The sequence below is a fragment of the Humulus lupulus genome, chromosome X, assembly GCF_963169125.1.
Source record: "Humulus lupulus chromosome X, drHumLupu1.1, whole genome shotgun sequence".
NCBI lineage: Eukaryota > Viridiplantae > Streptophyta > Magnoliopsida > Rosales > Cannabaceae > Humulus > Humulus lupulus.
The window spans coordinates 144,776,115-144,786,720 of NC_084802.1; the positions used below are offsets into that span (position 1 = coordinate 144,776,115).

Genomic DNA, 10,606 nt, shown 5'->3' on the forward strand with positions numbered 1-10,606 from the left:
CACAACCAGGTCCTAAAACATAGAAGTTAGTAAAATTGATTAACCATTGTCTTTCCTAAAGAGCACGAGGTGTCGTTAAAACTAACGCAATCTAAGTTTTTAAATTAATATCCTGGACACAACCAGGTCCTAAAATTTTGAAGTATGTTAAGTTTATTAACCAGGGTTTTTCCTAATGTGCACGAGGTGTCGATAAAACTAACATGAACTAAGTTTTTAAATTAATATCCTGGACACAATCCGGTCATAAAACTTTGAAGTTTGTTAAATTGATTAACCAGTGTTTTTCCTAGAGAGCACGAGGTGTCGATAAAACTAACGTGAACTAAGTTTTAAATTAATATCTCGGACACAACTAGGTCCTAAAACATAGAATTTTGTTAAATTGATTAACTAGGGTTTTTCCTAAAGAGCACGAGGTGTCGATAAAACTAACGCGTTCAAATTTTTTAAAGTAGTATCCTGGACACAACCTGGTCCTAATACTTAGAAGTTTGTTAAACTGATTAACCAGTGTATTTCTTAAAGGGGACGAGGTGTCGATAAAACTAACTCGAACTAAGTTTTGAAATAAATATCCTGGACACAAACAGGTCCTAAAACATAGAAGTTAGTTAAATTGATTAACCAATGTCTTTCCTAACGAGCACAAGGTTTCAGTAAAACTAACGCGAACTAAGTTTTTAAATTATAATCCTGGACACAACTAGGTAATAAAACTTAGTAATGAGTTAAATTGATTAACCATTGTTTTTCCTAAAGTGCACGAGGTGTCGATAAAACTAACATGAACTAAGTTTTTGAATTAATATCTCGGACACATCCAGATCCTAATAGTTAGAAGTTAGTTAAATTGATTAACCAGTGTTTTTCCTCAAGAGCACGAGGTGTCGATAATACTAACGCGAACTAAGTTTTTAAATTAATATCCTGGACACAACCAGTTCATAAAACATTGAATTTTGTTAAATTGATTAACCAGTGTTTTTCCTAAAGAGCACGAGGTGTCGATAAAACTAACGTGAACTAAGTTTTTAAATTAATATCCTGGACACAACTAGGTCCTAAAACATAGAATTTAGTTAAATTGATTAACTAGTGTTTTTCCTAAAGAGCACGAGGTGTCGATAAAACTAACGCGTACTAAGTTTTTAAAGTAGTATCCTGGACACAACCTGGTCCTAATACTTAGAAGTTTGTTAAATTGATTAACCAGTGTATTTCTTAAAGGGCACGAGGTGTCGATAAAACTAACTCGAACTAAGTTTTTAAATAAATATCCTGGACACAACCAGGTCCTAAAACTTAGAAGTTAGTTAAATTGATTAACCAGTGTTTTTCCTAAAGAGCACGAGGTGTCGATAATACTAACGCGAACTAAGTTTTCAAATTAATATCCTGGACACAACCAGGTCCTAGAACTTTGAAGTTTGTTAAATTGATTATCCAGTGTTTTTCCTAAAGAGCACGAGGTGTCTATAAAACTAACGTGATCTAAGTTTTTAAATTAATATCCTGGACACTACTAGGTCCTAAAACATACAATTTAGATAAATTGATTAAGTAGTGTTTGTCCTAAAGAGCACGAGGTGTCAATAAAACTACCGCGTACTTAGTTTTTATAGTAATATCCCGGACACAACCAGGTCCTAAAACATAGAAGTTTGTTAAATTGATTAACCAGTGTTTTTCCTAAAGAGCACGAGGTGTCGTTAAAACTAACGCGAACTAATTTTTTAAATAAATATCCTGGACACAACCAAGTCCTAAAACATAGAAGTTAGTTAAATTGATTAACCAGTGTTTTTCCTAAAGAGCACGAGGTGTCGATAAAACTAACGCGAACTAAGTTTTTAAATTAATATACTGGACACAACCAGGTCCTAAAACTTAGAAGTTTGTTAAATTTATAAACCAGTGTTTTTCCTAAAGTGCACGAGGTGTCGATAAAACTAACACGAACTAAGTTTTTAAATTAATATCCTGGACACAACCCGGTCATAAAACTTTGAAGTTTGTTAAATTGATTAACCAGTGTTTTTCCTAAAGAGCACGAGGTGTCGATAAAACTAACGTGAACTAAGTTTTAAATTAATATCTCGGACACAACTAGGTCCTAAAACATAGAATTTTGTTAAATTGATTAACTAGTGTTTTTCCTAAAGAGCACGAGGTGTCGATAAAACTAACGCGTTCAAATTTTTTAAAGTAGTATCCTGGACACAACCTGGTCCTAATACTTAGAAGTTTGTTAAACTGATTAACCAGTGTATTTCTTAAAGGGGACGAGGTGTCGATAAAACTAACTCGAACTAAGTTTTGAAATAAATATCCTGGACACAAACAGGTCCTAAAACATAGAAGTTAGTTAAATTGATTAACCAATGTCTTTCCTAACGAGCACAAGGTTTCAGTAAAACTAACGCGAACTAAGTTTTTAAATTATAATCCTGGACACAACTAGGTAATAAAACTTAGTAATGAGTTAAATTGATTAACCATTGTCTTTCCTAAAGTGCACGAGGTGTCGATAAAACTAACATGAACTAAGTTTTTGAATTAATATCTCGGACACATCCAGATCCTAATAGTTAGAAGTTAGTTAAATTGATTAACCAGTGTTTTTCCTCAAGAGCACGAGGTGTCGATAATACTAACGCGAACTAAGTTTTTAAATTAATATCCTGGACACAACCAGTTCATAAAACTTTGAATTTTGTTAAATTGATTAACCAGTGTTTTTCCTAAAGAGCACGAGGTGTCGATAAAACTAACGTAAACTAAGTTTTTAAATTAATATCCTGGACACAACTAGGTCCTAAAACATAGAATTTAGTTAAATTGATTAACTAGTGTTTTTCCTAAAGAGCACGTGTAACGACCCAAATTCACTAATAAGGCTTAAGGGCTTTGATTAGTGTGCCGGGAGGGCATGAAGAGAATTATGTGTGATGATTATGATTTTAAGCATGCTACATGATATGTGAATTATATTATGTGATAATTATGATATGTGAATTGTACTGTGTGGGTGCTGTGATACAAATGTGATGCACGTGCCGGGACGGTCCTAGAAAACTAGATAATGGTAACTGGTGATTTGGTAACCTGCGTAACTGTTAGTAACCATAGAGAGTAACAGGTTTTATGGGAAAGTGGTAGAATTGCAAAGGTGATGAAAGGACAGGTATGCCCTTGAGGTCTAGTTAGTAAAGGATATAAATGGAGGGTTAAATTAGTCTTTTGGCAGGGAATAGATGAGTAAGAGCTGAAGGAAAATACAATACGTATAACACTTGGAGAAAGGGGCTTTATGCTGAATGTTGGAGACCTAGAGGAGCAAAACTAAGATGGAAGGGAGAAGCTGAATTTAGCTCTTGGAAGGAGAATTAAGGAGTGATTGAAGTTGTCAAGCAAGCTTAGACCAAGAATACTCAGAGGTAAGATTTTGGTTATGGTATATCTAAGTTTCAAGTCTGATTTTTGGTTGATAAGTGTGAATTGAAACAAGTTGGTGACTGGTTTTGTATGAACTCAGAATTGGGAAATCAAGGGGGAAGGAGGTTTAGAGCTGGAGGTTGGACTCACCACTCAAGGTAAGGTTTCTGTGTGATTATTAGGCTTGTTTCTGTTGAGGTATAGGGAGTTTGGAGTGTGGTTTGTGTTTGAGTTCAAGCTGTTCTTAATTTTCTGGTTTGAGTTGTTAAGTGTGAAATTCAAGAGTGGATTTTAGGATTGAAGGTGTGAGTGAGCTTGGGCATGATGTTTTTGGGTTGTTGTGAGGTTTATTAAGGGTTTAGAGTTGATTTTGGGACTTAGGATGGAGTTTGGGGTGAGTTGGAGTGAGTTAGGCTCGGGAAAAACGCGAAGGAAAACCCAGAAATCTGGGTCTGCGATGGTGTGCCGCGGCACAGCTTTTGCTTGCCGCGGCCTAGGGGTCTCTGGTGTTGGGTGCCGCGGCACAAGGAATGTGGTGCCGCGGCACAAGGCAAATTTCAGGGTGTTATATTTTGCAATTTTTGGCCTTTGCTCCGGGGGTTCGGGGGATGTCTCCGGGGTGTTGTTCTAAGGTTTTGGGGGTTCCGAGAGTGTGGGTTAGGTACCGGGAAGGTAGTCTTGGATTGGTTAATGACAAAGAATATTATGTTTGTGTTGTGATTAGGACTTTGGAGAGGCTCGGGGTAGAGGACCGTGCTTGTGGCTACGTGGCATCGGGAACCAGTAAATTGAAAGGTAAGAAAGCTGCACCTGAGTATGTGGTTAGGTTGGGACTAAGTGTTCCCTATGTTTGTATGCAATATTATGTGAATATGAATAATCATGTGGACACGATGGGACTAAGAGTTCCCTATATTTGTTTATCATGTCGTGAGATGGTGTTATTACGCCATGGGACATGCGATTACCGGCCTAAGGGTGTCGGAATCATTATTTGCGCACTGGGGCGCGGCTCAGCCACTGGGAGCTGAGGCAGCTTGTTTATCAATGAGCTTGGTTAAGCTGGCCAGAGTCAGTGAGTATTACACTGGGGGCGGCTCTATTGAGCCGAAGACAGTGTGCCAACTAGAGGGTGCGACTAAGGGCGCCAACCCTGAATGTTATTTGATGGGTATGACAATCTATTAGTTATGAACGTGAATATTGCACTATGATTATAGTTGATTGACTGTCTGGATGACAACTGCTATTACTGATTGGATAAATGTATGAGATGTTGAATTCTTGGTTGAGCATTGTGAAATATTTGCTAAGTGTTGCTGATCTTACTATGTTATCATGCTTTCTTGCTGGGCCTTGGCTCACGGGTGCTACGTGGTGCAGGTTAAGGCAAGGGCAGGCTGGACCAAGCCCGAGGTGGAGAGCTCCAAGGTGAAATGTACATAACTAGCTGTTCGATCACCACGATCGAGGAGTGGACCAGGACAAGGACTACCTAACTGCTTGTTTTTGCCTTAGTATGGCCAGTCAGTGTATTTAAACTTTGTAACTTTTGTAAATGGCTTTTAAACTGTCGTTTTTGGGATCCCATGTAAATAAACAATGCCTAGTAATGAAAATATAACTTTTGAGACCAAAACACTTTTAACCCTAGTTCCTCCACTGTTTCAGTAACACGATTTTACTTAAATAACTTGATTAGCAAGTCTGGCACCTTATAAACACACAGTGTAACGGTCTTGGCTATCCAGGGCGTTACAGCACGAGGTGTCGATAAAACTAACGCGTACTAAGTCTTTAAAGTAGTATCCTGGACACAACCTGGTCCTAATACTTAGAAGTTTGTTAAATTGATTAACCAGTGTATTTCTTAAAGGGCACGAGGTGTCGATAAAACTAACTCGAACTAAGTTTTTAAATAAATATCCTGGACACAACCAGGTCCTAAATTGATAATACTAACGCGAACTAAGTTTTCAAATTAATATCCTGGACACAACCAGGTCCTAGAACTTTGAAGTTTGTTAAATTGATTATCCAGTGTTTTTCCTAAAGAGCACGAGGTGTCTATAAAACTAACGTGATCTAAGTTTTTAAATTAATATCCTGGACACTACTAGGTCCTAAAACATACAATTTAGATAAATTGATTAAGTAGTGTTTGTCCTAAAGAGCACGAGGTGTCAATAAAACTACCGCGTACTTAGTTTTTATAGTAATATCCCGGACACAACCAGGTCCTAAAACATAGAAGTTTGTTAAATTGATTAACCAGTGTTTTTCCTAAAGAGCACGAGGTGTCGTTAAAACTAACGCGAACTAATTTTTTAAATAAATATCCTGGACACAACCAAGTCCTAAAACATAGAAGTTAGTTAAATTGATTAACCAGTGTTTTTCCTAAAGAGCACGAGGTGTCGATAAAACTAACGCGAACTAAGTTTTTAAATTAATATACTGGACACAACCAGGTCCTAAAACTTAGAAGTTTGTTAAATTTATAAACCAGTGTTTTTCCTAAAGTGCACGAGGTGTCGATAAAACTAACACGAACTAAGTTTTTAAATTAATAACTTGGACACGTCCAGGTCCTAAAAGTTAGAAGTTAGTTAAATTGATTAACCTGATTTTTTCCTAAAGAGCACGGGTTGTCGATAGGATTAACGCGAACTAATTTTTTAAATTAATATCCTGGATAAAACCAGGCCCTAAAACATAGAAGTTAGTTAAATTCATTAACCCGTGTTTTTCCTAAAGTGCACGAGGTGTCGATAAGACTAACGCAAACTAAGTTTTTAAATTAATATCCTGGACACAACCAGGTCCTAAAACATAGAAGTTAGTAAAATTGATTAACCATTGTTTTTCCTAAAGTGCACGAGGTGTCAAAAAAAACTAACACGAACAAAGTTTTTAAATTAATATCCTGGACACAACCAGGTCCTAAAACTTAGAAGTTTGTTAAATTGATTAATTAGTGTTTTTCCTAAAGAGCACGAGGTGTTGTTAAAACTAACGCGAACTAATTTTTTAAATAAATATCCTGGACACAACCAGGTCCTAAAACTTAGAAGTTAGTTAAATTGATTAACCAGTGTTTTTCCTAAAGTGCACGAGGTGTCGATAAAACTAACACGAACTAAGTTTTTAAATTAATATCCTGGAGATAACTAGGTCCTAAAACTTAGAAGTTAGTAAAATAGATTAACCAATGTTTTTCCTAAAGAGCAATAGGTGTCGAAAGGAACTAACACGAACTAAGTTTTTAAATTAATATTCTGGACACAACCAGGTCCTAAAACTTAGAAGTTAGTTAAATTAATTAACCATTGTCTTTCCTAAAGAGCACGAGGTGTCGTTAAAACTAACGCAATCTAAGTTTTTAAATTAATATCCTGGACACAACCAGGTCCTAAAATTTTGAAGTATGTTAAATTTATTAACCAGTGTTTTTCCTAACGTGCACGAGGTGTCGATAAAACTAACACTGTAACGACCCGGATTTTCAAGACTCGATAATGCGGAAATATAAATGTTTTCATTTAACAAAATGTCTCAAAAACCCATAGAAAAAAAAACTTTTTAAAAAGTCGATGGCCATACTTAACATTTAGTTACAAACATGTTTTATAAAGATTAGAGAGAGCCTAGTTTAGGAAAATTACACAACATTTCCAAAAATAAAAAGGCTTCCCAAAAGGTCGGTCCACATGTACATTTGCAAGGAAGACTCCAGCGCTCACTGCTCTGCCTTGCCCTTGCTCTTACCTACAACATGAAACAACTAGGTAAGCGAAAACGCTTAGTAAGATCAACTTTCAAACAAAGCATGTAGAGAATTAGGGTTTCGGACCCATCCGGACCCTACACAATCAATTTCAAGAACGCTAAAGCGTCCTGGCAAACTTATGGTCATGCCTGATAACCAATGATAAATTAATTCGTAACTAGATAAAAATCCTGCACTCAGAAAAATCCCAGAACAAGCAGATATATTATATCACAACTATATCTTATCAACAATTATATCCCTGCACTCAGAAAATCCCAGAGCAAGCAGATATATTATATCACAACTATATCTTATCAACAATTATATCCCTGCACTCAGAAAATCCCAGAGCAAGCAGATATATTATATCACAACATAATTCGAGACCAATGCTCGACAATTTCCAACAATTCATGCGTAACACGCCCTCCAACATAATTGCTAATCTGTAAAAGAGAACCGAGTCCCCACACTAAGATCTAGCCAATAAATATTCTCATCAAGGGTAACTATCGTGTTACCTAGGGCATCGCTACTTATTCAAGAGTGTAATCCAATTTACACGATTTTACGAAGACTTCTATGTTAATCAGTGGTGCTGGTGAGCAGCTGCCCCTAGGGTGTTCAACTTCACTCTATCTTGGCAACCCCTAGTATCTCTAGGCACTCTCACGGAATGGCCAATATTCACAGCTGCTATCCGGGAATAACTTATCAGAGCACTTGCTCGGATTCTAACCGTCCAATGATTAAGTAAGCATGAGGGCCCCTAGGTCCCATTTATCTTGGCGCCCCTAGGTTTAACCAGCTTATCCTCATCTCATGGCCACTCGTCTCGGTAATGAACCGGACATAAATAAAATCAAGCAGTGTGACGGGGATCAACCGTCTAGGATATGACGGACTTCTACCGTTCATATTTTCTAAATCAACACTCACTAGACTAACGTCTCTAAGCAACTTTCTATGACAGCCTATGAATATGCATGTATCCCTATACTAACATACAAGACAATAATCATTTCATGTTGCAGCCATACAATATAAGTTGACTTACTTGGAGTCCTTAGCGCTCAGCAAGTTTTCACCCTCCAACGTTCAGTCCAGTTACGCTTAGCAAATACTGTAGTTATCCATACAGTATACTCGGATTAATTATGGCACTCATAATTCATTATTATTATTTTGGGCAGTTTGGTCATTTTAATAAAAGTCATTTGTAAGGATTTACAATCCTTATTTGGTTTTAAACCTATTAAGGAAAGTTATACAAAATATTCGAGACTAAACCCTAAGTCTCGGGGAGACCTATCCTAAGGTCTCGATACCTAGGCTCGGGTATCACAATGGTATTTCCCACAATCCGCTAAAAATCTTATTCTTTCAAGGTATCGCTATTAACCCGCACTTTCGACTAGTCGGTTAAAATATGTAAGATTTTAGCCGGTATTATATCCAGAAAATACAAATAAATTCCTTAATTATTTTTAAAGAAAATAAACTCTTTAAATTTTCCTTTTATTTTTCTTAAGGTTTTAATATCTAAAAACCGTTTTAAGAAAATTGCCTAATTTGTCTTAATTAGGAAAACCGTTATAAATTCTCATCTTGACTAATTAATTTTTCCAAAAGCAATTAATCAATTTTACTTACTAGAAAAATAATTCATTTAAACTCAAAGGGGTAATTTTAGTGAAAATATGATTTCAAGACTTACCAATTTATATCTTGAAATAAACAAAATTTTACTTTTTACCTTATGTTCCAAAATCTCATTTTTACACTAAGTGTGAAAAACCTATTTTTCACATTTTTAACTACATACTTCGTTAGTTCATAACTTGAAATTTACTTACCCAATTGTTACGAAAATTTCCCAATTCCATTTTTGTTATGCCATTTAGGTCTTTGTAAAATATTAGGCCAAAATGAGCATTTTTTATTGATGAAATCATTTTCCAACAATGAGGTAAAAATGACCTTATTTTCAAGTCCTTATTTTTTCTAAACTTTGACAGTTTATAACTTTCAAACCGTTCAATATTTTCTTACCAAATTTTACAGTGGACTAATAGGTTATGCCAGAAATATGTCCACAAAATTTTAGAAAAAACTGGGTTCATTTTCCCTATACAGTGGCTGTCCGAACTTGGTTCCGAAAATAAGAATACGAAAAAACAGTTTTTTACCTAAACTTTGAAATAGCATAACTTACTCATTTCTAAACATTTTTTTGTGTTTCAAAAGCTCAATTTTATGTACTCAATCTCAACAACATCACAGTACAATTAAATTTTACAAAACCAATATACAGTGGCTGCTTGACCCCTTGGAAGTCACAGCTCAAAACATGTTTTGTTTTAGGGTATCCTACAAAACCCTTGGGGGTTTTGGTTCCCATTTTCAAAAATCAATACACATGCATCATAAAAATTATTAAGCAACTACCATAACCTTATTACATCATCAACAAGAAACTCTAAGCATTAGATATACAAAATAATGCTTAAAACTAAAAACCCTACAACAAAATCATCAAAAGTAAACTTTTTACCTCTTTGGTGTTCTTGCTTAAGGTTTGGACCTTCCTATAAGCTTTGACTCCTTCAAAACCTTTCAAAAACCCTAACCAACTTCCTCCAACAACATAGGTAATTAGCTATTTGAAACTCTATGATTAAAACTTGACAAAAGTCTAGATTAATGAAACTTTACCTTAGGGAAAACCCTTCCAAGACCAAGACTTAGCTTCCAAGTTTCTTTGGTGTTCTTGGGGTTGAAAATGGAGAGAACACTTGAGAGAGTCTTCAAAAATCAGATGAGAGTGAATGAGGGAGGGAGAGTGGTCGGATTTGGTTGTTAGAATGGCTCACACAACTCTTCAAAATATCACAAAACACTTGAGTGATTTTCTACCCACTTGCCCACTTGACTTCTTAATTAAATGGAATTTGAATTTTATAAAATTGGGTTCACACCACTCTAAAATAGCACATGGCCAGCCACCCTTTTCCATATATGTGACCATTAATTTTTTTATTTTTTTTTTTTATTTTTTATAAAGGTTAATAAAGGTTTATAAGAAGAAAAGTCCAAATTGACTTTTGACACATTTTTTCACTCTTATTAAGTTTTAATCACCAAACTTAACATTAATTAATTAAATTAAATGCCTCTCACATTTAATTTAATTAATCACATAATAAAATTTAACCTAAGGTCCATTCATGGAATAAAATTCCCCATTTCGGTAAAATTAGGCATTTAACACAAAATGTCCTAAAATTTCCATTTTCTTTTAGGTTTATTATTTTTTACCAAACTTTAACTTTTATGAATGTATTTAATGCCTAAAATATAATTGGCATGATTTTTCATTTTATTTTCCGAGATTTT

General features: G+C 35.3%; 1 long non-coding RNA gene across 2 annotated transcripts; it reads right to left on the bottom strand.

Moving 5' to 3' along the window:
* Positions 1–7,045: 7,045 nt before the first annotated feature.
* Positions 7,046–10,087, bottom strand: LOC133804962 (uncharacterized). 2 transcript variants are annotated; one of them, XR_009878724.1, is made up of 4 exons: positions 9,926–10,087; positions 9,765–9,843; positions 8,268–8,333; positions 7,046–7,206 (listed from the first exon to the last, which is right to left on the bottom strand). It is a non-coding gene; the product is annotated as an uncharacterized LOC133804962 (long non-coding RNA). The 2 variants fall into 2 exon arrangements; XR_009878723.1 differs by lacking the exon at positions 8,268–8,333.
* Positions 10,088–10,606: the final 519 nt, after the last annotated feature.